Source organism: Aulonocara stuartgranti, assembly GCF_965226115.1.
Source record: "Aulonocara stuartgranti genome assembly, chromosome: 5".
Classification (NCBI taxonomy): domain Eukaryota; kingdom Metazoa; phylum Chordata; class Actinopteri; order Cichliformes; family Cichlidae; genus Aulonocara; species Aulonocara stuartgranti.
The window spans coordinates 1,317,059-1,323,127 of record NC_138943.1 but is presented as its reverse complement, the minus strand read 5'-3'; the positions used below and the strand labels follow the sequence as shown (position 1 = coordinate 1,323,127).

The following is a 6,069-nucleotide window of genomic DNA, read 5'->3' as shown; positions in this document are numbered from 1 at the left end:
TAAAGTTAATGGAGAATGATACCAAAATGTTAGATTTTGCTGTATTGTCTTTGAGACATTTCCTGTCTCTAACGCAAAGGCCATGGAGCGAGGAGCATCCCGAACATGTGACATCGAAGCCGTCCACTGAAAACGTTATTCTGTCCTCTTAGACTGTGAGAACCCTCCTTAACCCTTTAACCACCACTAAAAACACCAAAACAGCAAATATCAAACCTGCAGCAACAACACATTCAGATCAAGCCTGGCATCAGATTCATTACCAAAAACTGCAGGAGTGAAATTCAGCTTTACGAAGCACTGATGCAGCAAGGTGTTTGCAGGTTGCCTACAGAAAATAGTTGGGCAGTATAGAAGAAGCTATAGAAGAGGATATAATCTCGAGACTAAGATCTGGTCATACAGGCTTGAATAGCACACTTAAAAAGATGGGTAAACATGACACAAGGAATTGTGACTTCTGTGGACAAGAGGAGACATTTGAGCATGTAGTGTTCGAGTGTGATAAGTACAAGTGAGAAAGGGAAATATTAAAGTTTGAGTTGAAGGAAAATAAAGTTCAGCTAAGGGTAGGGATGGGTATCGTTTAGGTTTTATCCGATGCCGGTACCAAATCGGTACTTTTGAAACGGTGCCGGTGCTTAAACGGTGCTCAAACCGGTGCTTAAAGAATGGAGAACACACAATTTGTCCAAAAACCTCTCATGTTCAGCTGTTTTTTGTAAAAAGATAACAATGTTAGCCTTTTCTGCAGCTATGGGGCATATATGGTATCACTCTTGGCTGGAAGCAGTGCTTAAACAATGGAAAAAACACAAACTTTGTCCAAAACCCTCTCATGTTCAGCTGTTTTCCACTTTTTCTTTAGTCATTTTAGCCTTTTTGGCCAGGGTAAAGGGAGTATCTGCCATCAAACAAGAAGACAGCCGCATGTAGCTATGATGATGTTTGCTAGTTCACCTTACATGCATTAATGTAATAACGTGGTTAGCCTACTCAACGTAAATTACACACGAACAACATGAAGCTGCTCACGCAGAGAAGAACGGCTGCTGCTGCATCATCATCCTCATCATTTCTGCTACACTGGCAGGGCTAGGGGCCAGGACTCTCCTCTTCGTGTTCTTGGGGGATGTTGCTAACTCCGGGTCCGATAACAGGCACCACACCCGCAGTAGATGTGCTCGGTGTGAGGTCTCGCAGCAAGCTATCAAATGCGGCGCATTTCTCAGCTTTAAAAAAAACGCTATGCGTCGCCAGGTGTTTCATCGGATTCTTGGTGTTACCTCCTTTGACAGTATCACAGTATCAGCTTAAAGCACTTGTTGCAGGCTGCTGAGTTTGCATCTTTTGCTGTGAAGTACAGCCAGACTTTTGACCGCTTCGCCTTGGGCATTTTTAATCTGTAGCTCTGCTCTAAATGAACGTACGTACCTGGCCCCGCCTACTATCCTCGGAAACGTAAAATGATTGGCTAGAAGTGTATCGCAGCTCAGGAAAAAAAAAGCACCAAAATAAAGCACCGAAATGTGCGCTGCTTTTCGGTCTGGTTACTACCGTTTATGTCAGAACCGGTGCCATCATGGCACCTGATACCGGTACCCATCCCTAGCTAAGGGTAAGACACATATTTCAAAGGAGTGCTGGGGATGTAATTTATAGGGCATTTATTGGATTTTTAAGAATGACAGGTGTTTATCTGAGATTGTAGGTGGAGGAACTGCTCCGACCCACACTCCCGTCCAGAGGGTGGTGGTCATGCACCTTAAAGTGGTTTGCCAACCGCCATTAAAATGTAGAAGGAGAAAAAGATAAGGGGCCGTTATGGGAAGTTGCTTTCTGTATGTGCAAGAGACAATAAAGTAAATACTTCAGTTGGGACAGAGTGATGTCTGATGTTTGCCTCACCACACCTGGTGGTGAGCCTCCTCTTCACAGGAATCACATTACAGTTAAAATTATGTCAGTACTTTTATAAAAGTCCTTCAGTTATATGGACAACTGGTGATAGAAAGAAAATAACCAAACAAACATGTTTGTTCTTCCTGCTCACTCTCGCTACCATCAGCTGATTTCAGTTCGTGAATGAGAGGAGGAAAATGGTGGAGCGGCCCACAGCTGAGATATGAGCATTACGTTTAGTTTGACTTTATGAAAGAACACGTTCACTACAGTAAAATGCAAATCTTGTCTAGGACAGAGACAACCACGTTATGCTGCTAACGGAACATATGCTAGCATCTGCACAGACGGCATGCTAACGCTAAGCTAGCCAACTTTTGATAAAGCTGAGGGTACGCAGACTCCAGCATAGCAGCCAGAGCCTGAACTTCAAGCAGCGTTGAGTCTTACTTACTAATGTGCATTTCAAACTGTTTTTTGTCATTATGTTAACAAAGTTTGTCAAAATGAAGAAAAAAAAAGATTGTGAAAACAGATGTGTGAGGTTGTGCTGAAAAAATGACACAAATGAGGAAAGTAAACGGTTTGTAAGGAAGGCAAAAAAGAAAACATTTTTGGTCTCTACAGATCATTTCCCCACTGTACAGATAAGATAAGATAAGATAACCTTTATTAGTCCCACGCGTGGGAAATTTGTTTTGTGGGACTAATAAAGGTTATCTTATCTTATCTGTACAGTGGGAGAATTTTCTTAGAACTTGTGTGATTCATTTATATTAAGGTTTAAAGTTTGCATTATTAGGGGTGTGGCCTCTTTGATTGACAGCTGAATAGTGAGCTGTAGCTGTTGTGGTTCGTTACTATTAGCTGTAACCGTTAACGTTACACTCCACCTTCTGAAAAAAGGAGCACTCCTCTTCGCTGAGGTCAGGATCAACTTGCCTTTGGTTTACTTAGAAAAGTGCTTCAATTTTACTTCCCCTCCCCCCATTTGTATCCAGCTGAAATCAAATCCTGGCAGGATCTCGCTCCGTGATGACAGACAGACAAACAGTGATGACAGACTGATGCCAGGAAGTTATCAGTGTGAATTTATGTGGACTGGAGACGAGGCTCGCAGCTGGCAGAAAATCGGTGAGAACAGGAGTGGAGGAGGGCTGCCAGAGCAGTGCTAAAACTCAGGGTGGCACACTGGCAACCAATCAACTCATCCAGTCCCAGTATCTGGAGTCTTGGCTCAGGTGAGACGCCGTTTCCTATGCAACTGTTGTGCAGCTCCTGCTTGGCGCTGAATGGCTGTGAAAGATTATCTTGTACGGAGAGACGAGCCTGTGGCTTCAAGTTATACACACCAAACATGCTGATCAGGACAGGACGGAGGCAAAGCTCCTCTAAACCGAGCCCAGTGCAAAGGCTTTTCTACATGCACCTTTTTCCTCATGTAACACGATGACTTCACAGGAGGATAAAGAGGCTGTTTATCGGAGGGGAGGGTTTGTTGCTTCACTGTTGGACATCTGAGGCCACATGACATGAAAATGATGTAAGTCAGAGTAAGGAATCGCCTTCAAATCAAAAATACTAGTATTAGCTAAATTTGAATATATGTTTTTGAAATTTACATTTTAATTAGTAAACATGTTTTTGGTTTTTACATGTTTTTGGTTTTTAAACTTTTTTCCTACTCTGTTCTGTTTGTGTGTGATTTTAGGTCCATGGTGTTAACACAGCATAAATACTGCAAAGTCAGACATGCTGAAACACAAACAAGGCAAGTTAGACAAGGTAAAGTATAAAGATGGCTAATAATAGCTACCTTTGACCCCAGAGGGTTCAATAAAACACGATGGTCCCATCAGGGTCACAGAGGAGCAGGAAGCAGGGCGGGTTCAGGCGGGGCTGCCTCGTAATAATTACTCTCGTGGTATCAGTCATGTGTTTGCTTTCAAACGACACAACTGAAGTTATTATAAATGAAACACAGCAGCTTCAAACATCATGGATTAGTAGTTGTGGTTTCTACATCGGAGCTCGAATTTGGAAGGATTCCTTGGCTTTGTGAGATAACGCCGACGCTCAGGAAGCCATTATGTTCAGAGATCTGTACTGTACACTCCTGAGCCAGAAAGCAAAGCCAGCTGTTTCCAGCTGTGCGCATCTTCAGACTAATATTCTGTGGATTTGTAGCGTTGCTGTGGTGAAATATTCCCACAGCAGGAGGATTTGATGTAAAATTCAGTGGCCGTGTGAGGGAAAGCCAAAGCGTTGTGCTGCTGGCAGCCTTAAAGTCTTGGACTTCCTCAGGCGGATGTAGCATTGTGATTGCACCATCCAGCTGTTAACAACTGCATCCAAGGAAGAAGACTCTACTCACACCTTCAGCAGCCAGTGGCTTCATTCAAACCAGCCCTGGAAAACCAGAGCACTGGGATCAGATCTGAACAAACAAACTCCGCGCTCTCCCCTCAAAGCCTCCACGTTGAAGGCGTGAGAGGAGCCGGTGGAGATATGGAAGCTGACGTGTGCTCAGGGCAATGAAGTGTCGATCATTTACAGAGCACCACAGAGCCGTGCTTCACTGGATGAAAGTGAGGAAATTGAGGCGTATTAACTGAGAGAGTGACAGATGTTAAGCCCAGGCGGCAGCTAGCAGCGAAGCCTCCGGCAGCGTGGAGCTGCAGGATGAAGTTTCAGGTGTGGCCAGCGATGATCACAGCTGCCCTGCATGAAAACCTGCAGCAGCGATCTCTGCTTTTAAATATGAAAATATTCCACCGAGCAAATCACGGCTGGTTTAAATAAAAGTCCTCCCAGCATGACGTAAGCAAACAGCTTCATCTGTGAATGAAAACCACACGGAGAACTTTACTGGAGAGGAACGGGCTTTTACACTTTTTTTAGATATTATCCTACATCTGTAACGGCTCCATGTGATAAATCACGACTCTAACGCTAACGCAAACAAGGTTTACACGAGTCTTAATGAGCGTTAGATAGTTTCCATTAACAGTCCAGAGCTCTACTTCAAGACTCCATCCATTCACCATCCACCTGTCACTCAAAGAGGCCACACCCCTAACAATTTAAACAGGTGAGTTATAAAAACATCCTCCCCCTGTACAGCTGTGATGAAGGAGGAAATGATCCGTAGAGAGCAGCAGGCTGTAAAGCTGAAGCTTTTGGTTTTGTGCACCTCCTGGCAGGTGAGGACAGGTGAGGTTTAGATATTCATGGATCCCATGAAACCAAGATGAGCCCTTTTAAGACATGAAAGGATTATTTTCATGGAAAATAACCTCTGAATGAGTCTTTTTGATGGACACAGATGAGGTGTGAGGAGAGAAAAATTAAACTATTTAGCGTCAGTATCACTGAGCATCAAACCGCAGCTGCTGCCCTGCTGATGTCTGTGTGCCACCAAAATACAGTCTAATTGTGCAGAATCGTCACGTAACTGTGGCTCTGTCGCGTATTATAAAGCCTACATTATGTCCACAGGACACAATCTGCATTCATGATGGCTTTCCTTTGTTTCTCCAGGTTTTGAACACCTTGTTGACGGATTTCAAAGCCAGTCTTCCGGTTTCCTGCCAAATTTAGCGCAGCACAGCTGTGTACCGACTGCCTTCGATCCCCGCTGCACAACCACACAACGTTTAGACCGAGAGTGCTCCTGATGAGGATAATCATACCTCGTTTTTTTGGGTGTTTTCAGGGGAAAGCTTTTAAATTTGAATAGCGTCATCAGGTCACTGGAGGAAGCCTGCAAATCTTTCATGTACAACAATTCAAATATCACCCGGTGTCCTGCTTAAAGGAAATGAGCCCTGTTTTCCACGCAGAGATTATGTAAAGAAGCAGTTAACACCTCCCGCTGCTTCCCTGGCGTCTTTCTCCTTGTTCTAAAATATTTTGAATGCTCTGAATAAGAGTAATCATGTTTTTAAGAGTCATTCGAAAATGAAATTCTGCTTCTTTTACAAAGATTTGAGTTTTTTTCAGCTGAGCGGGAAACAAACTGGAGTGATGGTATTTCTGTCACTTTATGTGGATCCTCCAAAGTCCTGAGCATATATTTAGGGCTAGGATTTCTGTGGCCCTAAGCAAGATTTGAGATGTAGCTCCAAAACACTTCCAGCACCACCAGATCACACACACTGCTCATGA

The 6,069-nt window shown here is 43.7% G+C and overlaps 1 long non-coding RNA gene across 1 annotated transcript; it reads left to right on the top strand.

The window, feature by feature from the left end:
* Nucleotides 1-3,063: 3,063 nt before the first annotated feature.
* Nucleotides 3,064-5,471, top strand: LOC309706997. The gene is made up of 3 exons (XR_014276852.1): nt 3,064-3,445; nt 3,614-3,687; nt 5,443-5,471. It is a non-coding gene; the product is annotated as an uncharacterized lncRNA (long non-coding RNA).
* Nucleotides 5,472-6,069: the final 598 nt, after the last annotated feature.